Here is a 15,920-nt window from a genome sequence, read left to right on the forward strand (position 1 = left end):
AATAGTTAGTGGTAAAATTCATCAGTAAACGGTGAAACAGAATTGAGGCAATAAGATTGATTGCCGAACCTCAGCTCTGAACTATTATACCACCTGCCTTCCGTGGACATTCATTAGATTTGTCTCTGTGTGGTGTCAGTCGGGGTTTAAACCATTTAGTAGGAGACAGAGAAGTGTCCCAAGAGAACAATATGAAAGCAATAAAAAGGGCACAGGAGTTTATGAAGCAATTTAGTAAGGTAGTCGGGAAGTCAGTTTATTCTCCAAGAAGCTGAGTGATAGTACGAAATGTAACAAGACTCGCAAAAAAGGAACTGAAACTTCAGGGGATTATAGGCCAGTGAAGTTGCCAAGGGCATGTGTACTTAGCAAGGGTGCAGTGTGGCGGGGCAGGGTGCATGCGGTCAAGTTGGGAATGGTAAGTGGCTAATGTCAAGCAACTGAACAAGTGGGAGACACGATCCACCAATCATCTGCAAGGGGTGATCATAGCCCTGGAGGTACCGTGGCTAAGACTCGTCGCTTCCAATGCAGGGGGCCTGGGTTCAATTCCTAGTCAAGGAACTAGATCCCACATGCCTCAGCTTAGAGTTCTCATGCTGCAACTAACACCTGGCACAACCAAAATAAATAAGTAAAAAAAATATTTTTTAAAAAAGAATTCCAAATTTTTTTTATAAAGTAGGTGATAGTAGAGGGATATTTTATCCCTTGCAGACCTTCCAACCTCCAACTGGGAGGATGATTATCAGCTCTGAAGAGATTCCACCCACCAGACAAGTGTGGGTTGAGATACAAAGAGGGAAGTTCCCCAGTGGTTTGCCCACAAAAGGGAGGTGACGGTGCCATGGTAGTGGAGGGTGGGGTAATGAACTGCTCTCCGCTGGCAGGCTTTTCAGCTCCTAAGAAAGGAGAAAGATATCTGTGCTCAAGAAGCTAGTCTTCACCTGGCAGAAATGGGTCTGTCTTAGCAAAGCCTTTCAGTATTAAGTCTACAAGAAGACAGAGCAATGTCATTAGAGGGAAAAATTACTCCCTGCTTATCTTTCAACATCAGAAATAGAAAGAGCATCAGTTCTTTACAAATCAGAGAATAAGGTAGCTATCCAGGTTCTTGGACAGTAGAGAAGGCAAAACTCCACCGGCATGAAGGGAGAGAAATGGAACGGATGTAAAACTCTCAATGTGTAGGGGAGGAACTTCCCTGATGGTCTAGTGACAAGGAGTCCACACTCCCAATGCAGGAAACCCGGGTTCGATCCCCAGGTATGAAACAACTTTGGAGTAGGGGAGGTGAGGTTAGGTCTCTTTGAGAGAACTGGTTTTCCAGGCACCCTGGGGGTGGCGGGGTCAACGTTCAAGTTATTTGGATCCTGAAAGGGAATCCTGGATGTGCTGATCTACCTACACCTCCATGACTCACTTCTCGAAAGAGTGATTTGGAGAGGTAAAATAGCTGATCGTTTGAAACTATCCATTCTGAAACGAGCAAGGAAATCTTTGGAATTGAATCGGGCCAGAAATGAAGCTGGCCGTGGAGAAAGGAGTGAGGCTGAAGTGGCTTTAACACATCAAGCAGGAAACCTCAGATGGAAGGTAGTGAGCAAGGAATAAATATTGAAGGCAGCAAACCCCAAATCCCCCTTTGTGGATGCTCTCAATCTGTAGGGGAGGAACTTCCCTGGTGGTCCAGTGGCTAAGACTCAGCACTCCCAATGCAGGAGGCCTGGGTTCAATCCCTGGTCAGGAAACTAGATTTCACATGCTGCAACTAAAGATCTTCAGTGGAGAGAAAGGGAACTTGAGAAATTCCATCAAATGAATGGGTTTCCCAGGTGGCATTAGTGGTACAGAACCTGTCTGCTAATGCAGGAGACATAAGAGACAAGAGTTCGATCCCTGGCTTGGGAAGATACCCTGTAGGAAATGGCAACCCAGTCCAGTATTCTTGCCTGGAGAATCCCATGGACAGAGGATCCTAGTGGGCTGGAGTTCATAGGGTCTGAAAGGGTCAGACATGACTGAGCAATTTAGCAAGCACATGTATTGAGTGAATAGGAAAATGTGGTTTCTAGGAGGAGAGAGAGTCAGGTGACCCCAGTTCTACGGGACAGCACTCAGTTGAAGTCACCAAAGCCAGCCAAAGCCAGGTAAAGCCCACCAACCAAAGAAAAGATCAACAAGCCACACCTATAGGAAAAGGTTGACTTTATTGAACTCACTGGTGTGCAGAAGAACTACTCATGAAATGTCTCAGTAAGACAACAGGGTGCACACTTGTGCCGGTCGATTCTGAGAAAGGATGGCTTGTTAGTCATTTTTCCAACCGCAGTATAGCCTGAAGTGTATTTGGTCAGAAACACTGTCAAACAATGTCAGCAAGACATTGTCGTGTTTGCCTGACTGCGTTCTGTTCAAAACATTGTCTAATACAGTCTGACTGATAGCAGAGTGGCTTTGCACTTTCTCGGGTCCTAAGTGGGTTAGAGGTCGAAGGTTGGGGAAGGTAATTTGGCCAACTAGAAGACCATGGAAAGGCCTCAGCAGGATTGTGGTTCCAGAAGAGCACTTGAAAAATTCAACTGAGCAGAGGAAAGTGGGGAATTTAGCTTACGTGAAGGAAGGAGGCCACTCAGCAGTTATTGAAATACCTGAGATGAATCTCACCTAGAACACCCAGAAGCTCTTTCCTACACTTCCATGGGGACCCTACTCCGTGAGAAGACAGGCTCACAGGGCAAAAACAGCATTATTACGATACGCATGTAGTGTATTTCCCCCTTCCTGTTGTAGCTGGCTTTGTACTAGAATACCTTGAGGAATTTGGCTTTTAGTTGCGAGTAGTTTCTCTTTAAGGCTAGCAAAGTGGAAGAGAATACATTATTAGGTATAAACTTCCCTTTGTTCTGCAAAGGCAACAGGGGTTGGAAAGGCTTAGCTTTGAAATGAAAGGTAAACACCTTCTGGAAAATGAAAAGGGTTGGGAGGCTGTGAATCTGAAAGTCATAAACGTTCAGGGGACTCTGTGTGCATGTGTGCATGTGAATGTGTGTGCATGCACACATGTGTGTGTATACTTGTGATTCTGCTCAACTTCTTTCTTCTTTTTAGAGAAGCCTTTTTTTTTTTTTTTAAGCTTTAGAACACAGAAACAGGAGGGACACACCCAACAGCTGAGGAAGCAGGAAACATCTACTCTAAAACTGAAGAACAAAAACATGAAAACTGAGAGCATCTTTTGTATATTTTTGTGTAGTTTGTTCCCACTAAACTTTCCTGAAAACATTCACACTTTGTCTGTGAGTGATTGGTAATGGAGGTGCTTGGATCTCTTTGTGCACTGAATCCAGTGTGGTTTAAGCAGTTTCATTTCTGCAAACTTATTGATTGCTTTGGAGAATATTTCTTCTCTGGATCACATTTCAGAAGCATTAGGAGCTGAGTCCCATGGGGCAGCAGTGGGTCAGTTACAGGAGTAATGTTCACCTCAAGCTGGAGAAAGGTCTGTAAAGAACAACTGGCTGGGCTGGACAAAGGTCAATTTGAATTAAGCTATCGATGATAGTGTTTACAACTTAAAAAAAAATGTAGACGAGGCATGTGAAAAGTACAAGCCATCCTTGTTTTTCATAATTTATATGATTCAGTTCAGTTCAGTCACTCAGTCATGTCCGACTCTTTGAGACCCCATGAACCACAGCACGCCAGGCCTCCCTGTCCATCACCAACTCCCGGAGTCCACCCAAACCCATGTCCATTGAGTCGGTGATGCCATCCAACCATCTCATCCTCTGTCGTCCCCTTCTCCTCCCACCTTCAATCTTTCCCAGCATGAGGGTCTTTTCAAATGAGTCAGCTCTTCACATCAGGTGGCCAAAGTATTGGAGTTTCAGCTTCAACATCAGTCCTTCCAATGAACACCCAGGACTGATCCCCTTTAGAATGGACTGACTGGATCTCCTTGCAGTCCAAGGGACTCTCAAAAGTCTTCAACACCACAGTTCAAAAGCATCAATTCTTTGGCGGCCAGCTTTCTTTATAGTCCAACTCTCACATCCATACATGACTACTGGAAAAACCATAGCCTTGACTAGACGGACCTTTGTGGACAAAATAATGTCTCTGGTTTTTAATATGCTGTCTAGGTTGGTCATAACTTTCCTTCCAAGGAGTAAGCATCTTTTAATTTCATGGCTGCAATCACTATCTGCAGTGATTTTGGAGCCCAGAAAAATAAAGTCAGCCACTGTGTCCACTGTTTCCCCGTTTATTTGCCATGAAGTGATGGGACTGGATATATTATGAGATGGCTGGATGGCATCACTGACTCGATGGACATGAGTTTGAGTGAACTCCGGGAGTTGGTGATGGATAGGGAGGCCTGGCATGCTGTGATTCATGGGGTCGGACACGACTGAGCGACTGAGCTGAACTGAACTGAAAAGTAAATGAGCTACTTGCTATAATATTTACGTATCTCTAGGGGGACGTGCGTACACGCTAAGTCGCTTCAGTTGTGTCCCACTCTTTGCAACTCCATGGGCTATATAGTCCATCAGCCTCCTCTGTCCACAGGATTCTCCAGGCAAGAATACTGGAGTGGGTTGCCATGCCCTCCTTCAGGGGATCTTCCCAATCTGCAGATGGAACCTGTATCTGTCTGTGTCTCCTGCATTGCAGGCGGGTTACCTGGGAAGCCCCTAGTGGGAATGATGTGTTCTAACTCTCTAACAAGCCAAGTGCCCTGTAGTGGGAGGGTGAGTAGCATTCAGCTTTTAGGAAAAAGCTTAGATCTCTTTCAGGAAAATGAGACCTAGATAGAAGATAGAAACTGTCCATGGGGAAACTTGTGTTTTTCTCCCTGGGCTTTGTCTGGGGACTACATCAGAAATAATGCAGATACGTTCAGGGAACTACTCATTGTTAGGGAAAGATTTTTCTGCCCATTTTTGGGTTCTTTTTTTGTTTGTTTGCTCATCTTGTTGTTTAGCCACTCAATGAGGCATGCAGCGATCTTAGTTTCCCAACCAGAGATCAAACCCATGCCCCCTGCAGTTGGAGGAGGTTGGGAACCCCCAGATATTACAGCTAGAGAGAACTTTCTGAAGTACAGATGGAAGCATGCCCCATCTGAGGTTAAAAACCTTCAATAGCTCCTTACTACCCTTGTATTCCTGATAGAGGACAGAATTTTCTGGTGAGTCCAGGCCATTAGGCATCTGACTCGTTTCTTAATTCAATAATAAACAGTATTTTAGCATCATCTGGGAAACATGATGGATCTCAGAAAATCGTTGAGCCCCGTGAATGTGTTTGCAAACGCTGATATGTACTCGGACACACCCAATTTAATGATAAATTGCATTAGACTTTCCAAGATTTAGAATATCTGGAAGAGAAGATTAATTATATATAATTTTCCTCCTTTTATTGCTTTATGGTATATGTATTTTTATCCACGGAGCAGGAAACAACCATATTTTCAGAGCTTGAAGTGTCTAAAGATCATTTGAGTCTAGGAGAGAGCTACAGCACCCCCCAACCCCAGGCCAGAAAGTCTTACTTTGTGTAAGACTGAGGTATAAACTGAGTCCACTGAGTTAAACTAAGGATGTGGAGGATGGTTGGTAGTGAAAGGAAGAGCTGGGAAGGACCATGGAAGTCTATGGAAGGGAGGAATGCAATGTCAGTGTCCTTTGCCACAAGGGCACTTATTTCCTGGGCCACTGGCTCCTTGGGAGGATGGAGGTGGGGATGGTCAGGGAGTGCTTTTTCTCATTCATTGTTGATGCCCCAGTACCTGACACACAATAAGTATGTGATGGGCAACAAATGCTGCATGGATTGGTGAATAAATGAATGATCACTTCTGATAAGGCATCACGGTTATCTATGTTTATGTGTCTGTTTTACTCATCTGTCTCAATAATTCTGTGCTCAGTATTGGTGGAATCATCTTGAGTTGCACAGCTTAGCAAGGAGGTAGGTTGGGCACTTAAGAGCCAATGTTCTCACTCCTAGCTCAGTTTTCACATCCCTAACAACACATTGCTTCTTTAATGCTGCCCCATTAAAACAAAATGCTCTTAATAACTTGCTCCTCTTCTGAGTGCTTCTCAGAAGCTCACAAACCATAAGTTTTTCTTTCTGACAATCCAGTTTCGTTTCTTTTTAGTGACTCCTTTTATTAGTAAGCAACACTTTTTTTTTTAAGCAGTGAGTTTCAATATTCAAAACTACCATCTTGTATTTTAAGTAACTATGCATGTTTTAGTTAATTTATTTAAAATAGCACCAAAAAAAGTGTGTCCTTTTGAATTTGTCTTCATTCTTAATGTCAAACCTGGTACTACAATGTCTCAGTGGTAGTAGGTGCTGTCTGAAGAAGAGTTCAGAGTATTTACCAGTATAGAACTTTACCTCTAGATTCTTACTGATCAAAGCACGATGTATTAAAATTAAAACTTTCAGAAAAATTTGCCCAGAATTCAAACAAAACTAACAAGCATTAGTATCTATTTTGAATTAGATTTATGGTTTTTGGCAGACTATAATAAGTTTTCAAAAGAATGACACATTTTAACGTTTCAGCACTATGTTATATAGTTTTAGATGATTTCAAGGAAATTTAATACTTGTGAATATGCATAGAGGTTATACAGAGAACTCAATTAATGGAAAAATGATAGTTCACTATATTACATGAGCCCCAAATGAACTTATCTGTAATGTATAAGTGTTCAAACTTGGGAGACAGATAAATGTGACTTTTATTCCTGGCTATGTCAATTACTAGCCATATGATCTTCAGCAAGTGGTTTATCCTTTATGTTTTCGTTTCCTCAATTCTAACATCGGAGTATTCCTGGTTGCTCAAATGGTAAAGAGTCCACCTGCAATGCAGGACACCCAGGTCCAATCCTTGTGTCGGGAAGATCCCCTGGAGAAGGAAATGGCAACCCACTCCAGTGTTCTTGACTGGAGAATTCCGTGGACAAAGGAGCCTGGTGGGCTGCCGTCCGTGGAGTTACAAAGAGTCTTATCTAGCAAAATTAATTAACATAACTTCCTCAATCACTCAATGAATGGGAGTTATTAATATAACATTCATAGTAAGAATATCAATCCCTAATGTATCAATGTATCAATAGCATATTGAAAAGCAGAGACATTACTTTGCCAACAAAGGTCTGTCTAGTCAAGGCTATGGCTTTTCCAGTGGTCATGTATGGATGTGAGAGTTGGACTGTGAAGAAAGCTGAGTGCCGAAGAATTGTTGCTTTTGAACTGTGGTGTTGGAGAAGACTCTTGGGAGTCCCTTGGACTGCAAGGAGATCCAACCAGTCCATTCTGAAGGAGATCAGCCCTGGGATTTCTTTGGAAGGAATGATGCTAAAGCTGAAACTCCAGTACTTTGGCCACCTCATGTGAAGAGTTCACTCCTTGGAAAAGACTCTGATGCTGGGAGGGATTGGGGGCAGGAGGAGAACGGGACGACAGAGGATGAGATGGCTGGATGGCATCACTGACTCGATGGACGTGAGTTTGAGTGAACTCTGGGAGTTGGTGATGGACAGGGAGGCCTGGGCATGCTGCGATTCATGGGGTTGCAAAGAGTTGGATACTACTGAGTGACTGTACTGAACTGAACTGAATGTATCAATCGAAGTTTCTTAAAATATATATATTATTTATTTAAAATTTTGACCACATCATGGGACATGCAGAATCTTAGTTTCCCACCCAGGGATTGAACCCAGGTCCCCTGCATTGGGGGTGTGGAGTCTTAACCATTGGACCACCAGGAAAGTCCCCCAACTGAGGTTTTTATTTACAAGGAAAAGAAACTTTTCTGGCTATTTTAAACTTAGAAACAGGCCAGTAGTTAAAACTCTGTGCTTCCAATAAAGGGGGTGCAAGTTCAATTCCTGGTGGGGAAATTAAGACCCCACATGCTGCCCAGTGTGACTGAAAAATAAAAATATAGAATAAATTAAAGCAGAAACAGTATTTTTGACTAGGAAACTGAATTTGCTGGGAGGCTGGCAAACCTTACTTGAAAACTACTTGGTCAGAACACAATTAAAGTCATGAATTGGTTTTATGAGAAAAGCACGGCCCTTGCACAGTGCACACCACTCCACACTGTGGCCGCCACATGCTGAGAGTCCCATTAATGTCTGACTGGTCACATGGATGCATCTCAGGGGCCTAGGAGACTAGAACAAGTTGTCTGCCACTGGCAGTCACACCTTCGTTGGAGATGTGCTGTCTGTCACTTAGGTTTGTATGATGGGAAATTCTCCAAACATAGGAAGGGAGAGAGACACTGGGTGGCCCAAAATATGCAAGTACATCTTGCACATCCCGGGAAGCCACACGTTTGGGAAACCAGTTTGACACTTCTCTTTTTCACATGCCACATGCCCAAATCATTAGCAAATCTTTCAGCCTCATCTTCAAAATCTATCTAAAATCTGACCACCCCGCTTCAGCTCCACCATTACCAGCATAGATTAAGCCCTTATTATCTCTTGCCTGGATTACTGACTCAGCCTCCTGGCTGGTCTGTTGGTTTCTGCATTTGGCCCCTTACAGTTTATTTTCAACTTAGATGTCAAAGAAGTTCTCTTTCAAAATATTGTTGTTTAATCGGTAAGCCGTGTCCAACTCTTTTGCAATCCCTGGACTGTGGCCCACCAGGCTCCTCTCTCCATGGGATTTCCCAGGGAAGAATACTGGAGTGGGCTGCCGTTTTCTTCTCCAGAGGATCTTCCTGACCCTGCGATTGAAACCAAGTCTCCTGAATGGGCAAGCGGATTCTTTACAGCTGAGCCACCATGATCAGATCTCAAATCCTATTTGAGTCCACTTATTCGAGGTACCTAGAATAGTCAAATTTATAGAGTCAGAAAGTACACAGGTAGATGCCAGAGGTGAGGTGTGAGGAGGGGGAATAGTGACTTGGGGTTTGCCAGAGGTGAGGTGTGAGGAAGGGGAATAGTGACTTGGGGTTTGATGGGGACACTGTTTCAGTTTAGAAAAGTGAACAATTCAGATGGATGATGGTGAGAATGTGAGTGTACTTGGTGCCTCTGAACTGTACAGTGAAATATGGTTGAAATAGTATGCTTTATATTGTGTGACTTATACCACAATAAACAGCATTAAAAATATGTCAGACAGCCCCATCCAAATAAATAAAATAAAACTACATCAGACCTTATCACCCCTGTGCTCGAAGTCCTCTGATATGTCTTATTACCGTCAATACAAAAGCCAGAGTTACGACAGTGACCTACGATACCCTTTACAATATTCCTTCTCTCCCCCATTTGTCTCTCTGTTCGAATCCTCAGTTACTGTCACAATGCCATCCTTGCTCAGAACTCAGAATCTTTGTCCTTATTTTTCCTCCTGCCAGGATCATTTGTCTCACAGATCATTACAACTTGCTCCTTCACTTCCCTCAGTTTTCTGCTCAAATGTCACCTTATCAGAAAATGTCCTCTGACCACGCTATAAAATTATGACCCTCTAGCCCCTGGGACTCCACATTCTTTGAAACTTTTCTCCATAGCACACTGATCTCCAACCAGACATTCTGTTTGCATGTTAGTCGCTCAGTCGTGTCTGACTCTTTGCAGCCCATGGATCGTAACCTGCCAGGCTCCTTTGTCCATGGAATTCTCCAGCCAAGATTTCTGGAGTGGGTTGCCATTTCCAGTCCAGGGGATCTTCCCAATCCAGGGACTGAACCCATGTCCCCTGCATCTCCTTCATTAGAGGTAGATTCTTTACCTATGCTGCTGCTGCTAAATCATGTCAGTCGTGTCCAACTCTGTGTGACCTCATAGACAGCAGCCCATCAGGCTCTGCTATCCCTGGGATTCTCCAGGCAAGAACACTGGAGTGGGTTGCCATTTCCCTCTCCAATGCATGAAAGTGAAAAGTGAAAGGGAAGTCGCTCAGTCATGTCTGATTCTCAGCGACCCCATGGACTGCAGCCTACCAGGCTCCTCCGCCCATGGGATTTTCCAAGCAAGAGTACTGGAGTGGGGTGGCATTGCCTTCTCCGTCTTTACCTATGAGTCACCTGGAAAGTCCCATTCATGTTTATATACCAGCAAAATCAGCAGAACCATGTTTTCCCATTTCGTTCAGTAGAGTGAAAATCATGAAAACCCAGGAAGGAGAAATTTTTATCTAAGCAGTCAGTGATTAGAAAATTTGATCCTTCTTTGCTGTTCAGGAACCTGGCATTTGTGCTATAATTGAATCCGAATGCACAGGGTAATTAAGAACAAAATGAAAAGGGGTTTGTGATATTTCACAATGAGCTTGATGTGGAGGCAAACAGCAACGTTCCAAGCACAACTAAGTGCTTAGTATAAGCAATACCAGTCCATTTAAAAATCCTGTAAGGTACTCAGTTCCTTATTGAGCCATGGGCTTTGCTACCATGGAAATGCAGTTGACCGCACCCTGAAGTACCTCTTAAGTGAGAAAACACTGAGCAGGAAGAGGAGGAAGTTATCATTCTTGTGGTGGCACTTAAGATCCAACTACATGACACTCCTGAAAAAGAATAAAGTGAGGTGGTTTGCTCAATAGGATCTCAAAGCAAAACAGAACTAGAAAATGAAGACAGTACAATAAGAGCAGGGGTAGGGGCAGGAATCAACCAATAGAACAGACCAGAAAATCCAAGAACAGGAAATTCCCTGGTGGTCCAGAGGTTAGGACTCTGCACTTTCAATGCAGAGGGCCTAGGTTCAATCCTTGGTCAGGGAACTAAGATCCTGCCTGCTGCGTGGTGCAGCAAAAAGGAAAAAAGGACAAAAGAAAATCCGAGAATAGAAGCATGCATTCACAGAAACTTGGTATGTGATAAAAGTTACACAGGTTATAGCATGGAAAAGGCAGGCTACTGTTCAATAAATGATGATCAGATACTTCATTATTCATTTAAAAAGTTGGATCCCTTTTCAGTATCATGGGTAGAAATCAACTCCACACAAATTAAAGACTCAAATTTTTTAATGGAAACATTTTAAACTTGAAGAATAAAATTTGAGGAAACTTTGGTAGTAGAGAAATTCTTTTTTTTTTTTTCTTATTTGGCATGTAGGATCTTTAGTTCCCCAACCAGGGGGATAGAACCTGTCCCCTGCAGTGAAGGCACAGACTCCTAACCACTGGACAGCTAGTGAATTCCCAGAAATTCTTAAAAAGAGACAACTGTAATGGAGATGACTGAAATATTTAATCACATTAAGATCAAGTACTACTGTTCATTAAAAGATCACAGAAAGAGTAAATACACACCATGAACTAAGGAAAGATATTATATATAACCAACCAAAAGTTAATAGCCATGATATAAAGAACACCTAAGAATCAATAGGATAAAAATAAATTAAATAAACCTATAGAAAAGGAAGCCCCAAGCGTGAACAGGCATTTCACAGAAGAGGAAACACAGTTAGGAAGTAAAGATATGGAAAGATGCTCAATCTCACTTATAAGGAGGGAATTGCAAATTATAACCACAGTGAAACACTATTTCACATCTACCAGAATGACAATTTTTTAAAAGTAAAAAATACTCCTAAGTGTTGATAAAGAAGTAGAGCAATAGTAAGTCTTCTACCCTGCTAGGAAATAACCTGGTATCATTAGGTAAATTTGTAAACATACACACTGTCTTTGACACTAGACATGTATCCTGTGCAGTATATCCATTGCATAAGAACATCAGAATACACACACAAATATTTACAGAAGCCTGATTTTAAGAAAAACTGAAAATAAATAAATAAAAAGGCAAAAACAAGCAAACAAGAAACAAGAAATAATTAAAACGTCCATGGGTAGAATGGAAAAATTGTTGTGTATTCATTTCAAAAAATGCTATATAGCAGTTTAAAAAAACAATGACATACAGCTATATGCATTAACATTATTGAACCTCATAAATATGTTGAGCCAAAAAAGTTGCAGAAGAATGTATAAATGTATATGCACTTGGTGATTTTTCCCAGTATCAAAGGCCTTGATGCTGGGAAAGATTGAAGGCAGGAGAAGAAGGGGATGACAGAGGATGAGATGGTCAGATGGCATCACCAACTCAATGGACATGAGTCTGAGTGAACTCAGGGAGATGGTGAAGGACAGGTAAGGGAAGCCTGGAGTGCTACAGTCCATGGGGTTGCAAAGAGTCAAACACAACTGAGCAACTGAACAAAATTTATATGGTTAATCTTTGTCCACTGTTCCTGGCACATACTCCCCCAAACCTTGGAATTTCTTAAGTGATAAGAATAATAAAGGTGTTTTTGGTTATTTATAATAAGCCTCTTTCAACTACAAGTGTGTGTATGTTAATGAGAGGATTTTTGGAAAGCCTCTAAGGATAGGGCTGGTTGACAACGAAACCAACCTGGATTAGAGGGACTTTCAGTCTTCAGTCTTCCACTGTACCTCCCAAAATGACAGAGGAGTTGAAAGTTGACCAGTCACCAGTGGCCAAAGATTTATTTAATCAATCTTGCCTACATATGAAACCTCCATAAAAATGCAAAAGTGTGTTGATGAACACAGAGGAGTTTCGAGAGAGCAGAAGCCCAAAGAGCAGAGAAGCTCTGTGCTCTTTCCCCACACCTCATACTATGCGTCTCTTCATCTAACTCTACCTGATTTGTGACTTTATTTATTTAATTCTTTCAAAAAACATTTATTCATTTATTTGACTATGCTGAGTCTTAGCTGCCCCACATGGGATCTAGTTCCCCGTTGTTTTTCATGTCTGACTCTTCCTAACCCCGTGGACTGCAGCACGTTAGGCTTCCCTGTCCTTCACCATCTCCCGGAGCTTGCTCAAACTCATGTCCATTGAGTCGGTGATGCCTTAGTTCCCTGGCCAGGGGTCAAACCTGGACCTTCTTAATTGGGAAGCAGAGTCTTAGCCACTGGACCACCAGGGAAGACCCTATTTAAATCCTTTTTAAAATAAAGAATCTTTATTTACTTCCTTACTTATTTATTTTTGGCTGTGTAGGGTCTTAGCTGCAGCATGCAGGCTGAGTACCTGCATCATTCAGGATCTCAGTCCCTTGACCAGAGAAGGAATTGGAGTCCCTTGCATTGGAAGGCAGATTACTAACCACTGGACCACCCAGGATGTTCCCTGATTTGTACCTTTTATAATAAAGGTGTAAAGTAGTCAGTAAACTGTGTTCCTAAGTTCTCTGAGCTGCTCTAACAGATTAACTGAAACTGCAGCGGGGGTCACAGGACCCTCAGATTTAGAGCCATTGGGTTAGAAGCCCAGATAACAACCTACACCTCTGATTGGGCATCTGAAGTCAGGAAGGGGGACAGTCTTATAGGACTGAACCCTTAACCTGTGGTATCTGACATTTTCTCTAGGCAGATGGTGTCAGAATTGAACTAAACTGTAGGATGCCCACCTGCTGTCACAGATTGTATCACGCGTGCAAAACCTCTACATCTGGTGTCACAAGTAAAGTGGAGTTGGGGTAGACTACTGAGAGCAGAGGACACACACAGTGGGAGTGTGTAATTTCTCTTTTACGGTGAATAAATTCAAAACAAAAACCTAAGGGATTTCCCTGGTGGCTTGGTGGTTAAGACTACATTGCTTCCAATGCAGGGGCTGTGAGTTTAATCCCTGGCTGGGGAACTAGCTGTGTCAGTTCAGTTCAGTTCAGTCGCTCAGTTGTGTCCAACTCTTTGCGATCCCATGAATCGCAGCACGCCAGGCCTCCCTGTGCATCACCATCTCCCAGAGTTCACTCAGACTCATGTCCATCGAGTCAGTGATGCCATCCAGCCATCTCATCCTCTGTCGTCCCGTTCTCCTCCTGCCCCCAATCCCTCCCAGCATCAAAGTCTTTTCCAATGAGTCAACTCTTCACGTGAGGTGGCCAAAGTACTGGAGTTTCAGCTTTAGTATCAGTCCCTCCAAAGAAATCCCAGGGCTGATCTCCTTCAGAATGGACTGGTTGGATCTCCTTGCAGTCCAAGGGACTCCCAAGAGTCTTCTCCAACACCACAGTTCAAAAGCATCAGTTCTTCGGCATTCAGCTTTCTTCACAGTCCAACTCTCACATCCATACATGACCACAGGAAAAACCATAGCCTTGACTAGACAGACCTTAGTCGGCAAAGTAATGTCTCTGCTTTTGAATATACTATCTAGGTTGGTCATAACTTTTCTTCCAAGGAGTAAGCGTCTTTTAATTTCATGGCTGCAGTCACCATCTGCAGTGATTTTGGAGCCCCCCAAAATAAAATCTGACACTGTTTTCACTGTTTCCCCATCTATTTCCCATGAAGTGATGGGACCAGATGCCATGATCTTCATTTTCTGAATATTGAGCTTTAAGCCAAATTTTTCACTCTCCTCTTTCACTTTCATCAAGAGGCTTTTTAGTTCCTCTTCAGTTTCTGCCATAAAGATGGTGTCATCTGCATATCTGAGGTTATTGAGATTTCTCCCGGCCATCTTGATTCCAGCTTGTGCTTCTTCCAGCCAGTGTTTCTCATGATGTACTCTGCATATAAGTTAACTAAGCAGGGTGACAATATACAGCCTTGAGGTACTCCTTTTCCTATTTGGAACCAGTCTGTTGTTCCATGTCCAGTTCTAACTGTTGCTTCCTGACCTGCATACAGATTTCTCAAGAGGCAGGTCAGGTGGTCTGGCATTCCCATCTCTCTCAGAATTTTCCACAGTTTATTGTGATCCACACAGTCAAAGGCTTTGGCATAGTCAATAAAGCAGAAATAGATGTTTTTCTGGAACTCCCTTGCTTTTTCCATGATCCAGCAGATGTTGGCAATTTGATCTCTGGTTCCTCTGCCTTTTCTAAAATCAGCTTGAGCATCTGGAAGTTCACGGTTCACATATTCCTGAAGCCTGGCTTGGAGAATTTTGAGCATTACTTTACTAGCATGTGAGATGAGTGCAATTGTGTGGTAGTTTGAGCATTCTTTGGCATTGCCTTTCTTTGGGATTGGAATGAAAACTGACCTTTTCCAGTCCGTGTGGCCACTGCTGAGTTTTCCAAATTTGCTGGCATATTGAGTGCAGCACTTTCACAGCATCATCTTTCAGGATTTGAAACAGCTGAACTGGAATTCCATCACCTCCACTAGCTTTGTTGGTAGTGATGCTTTCTAAGGCCCACTTGACTTCACATTCCAGGATGTCTGGCTCTAGATGAGTGATCACACCGTCGTAATTATCTTGGACTAGCTGTGTGGTACGGCCAAAAAAATTTTTTTAATTTAAAACCAAATAACCTAGTATAAACAGAAAGAAAAAGTACACATTTCAGGTCAGAGAGATTACCTCATAGTAGTCAGTCAGTTCAGTCGCTCAGTCGTGTCTGACTCTTTGCGACCCCATGGACTATAGCCTACCAGGTTCCTCTGGCCATTGGATTTTCCAGGCAAGAGTATTGGAGTGTGTTTGCCATTGCCTTCTCCTATGATCAACCTAGACAGCATATTAAAAAGCAGAGATATTACTTTGCCGACAAAGGTCTGTCTAGTCAAAGCTATGGTTTTTCCAGTAGTTATGTATGGATGTGAAACCTGGACCATAAAGAAAGCTGAGTGCTGAAGAATTGATGCTTTTGAACTGTGGTGTTGGAGAAGACTCTTGAGAGTCCCTTGGACTGCAAGGAGATCCAACCAGTCCATCCTAAAGGAAATCAGTCCTGAATATTCATTGGAAGGGCTGACGTTGAAGCTGAAATTCCAATACTTTGGCCACCTAATGTGAAGAGCTGACTCATTTGAAAAGACCCTGATGCTGGGAAAGGTTGAAGGCAGGAGGAGAAAGGGACCACAGAGGATGAGATGGTTGGATGGTATCACCAACTTGATGG

General features: G+C 42.8%; 1 non-coding gene across 1 annotated transcript; it reads left to right on the plus strand.

Moving 5' to 3' along the window:
* Positions 1-10,721: 10,721 nt before the first annotated feature.
* Positions 10,722-10,794, plus strand: TRNAE-UUC (transfer RNA glutamic acid (anticodon UUC)). Its single transcript has one exon. It is a non-coding gene; the product is annotated as a tRNA-Glu (tRNA).
* Positions 10,795-15,920: the final 5,126 nt, after the last annotated feature.

Source organism: Budorcas taxicolor, chromosome 22 (assembly GCF_023091745.1).
Source record: "Budorcas taxicolor isolate Tak-1 chromosome 22, Takin1.1, whole genome shotgun sequence".
NCBI classification, from domain to species: Eukaryota; Metazoa; Chordata; class Mammalia; order Artiodactyla; family Bovidae; genus Budorcas; species Budorcas taxicolor.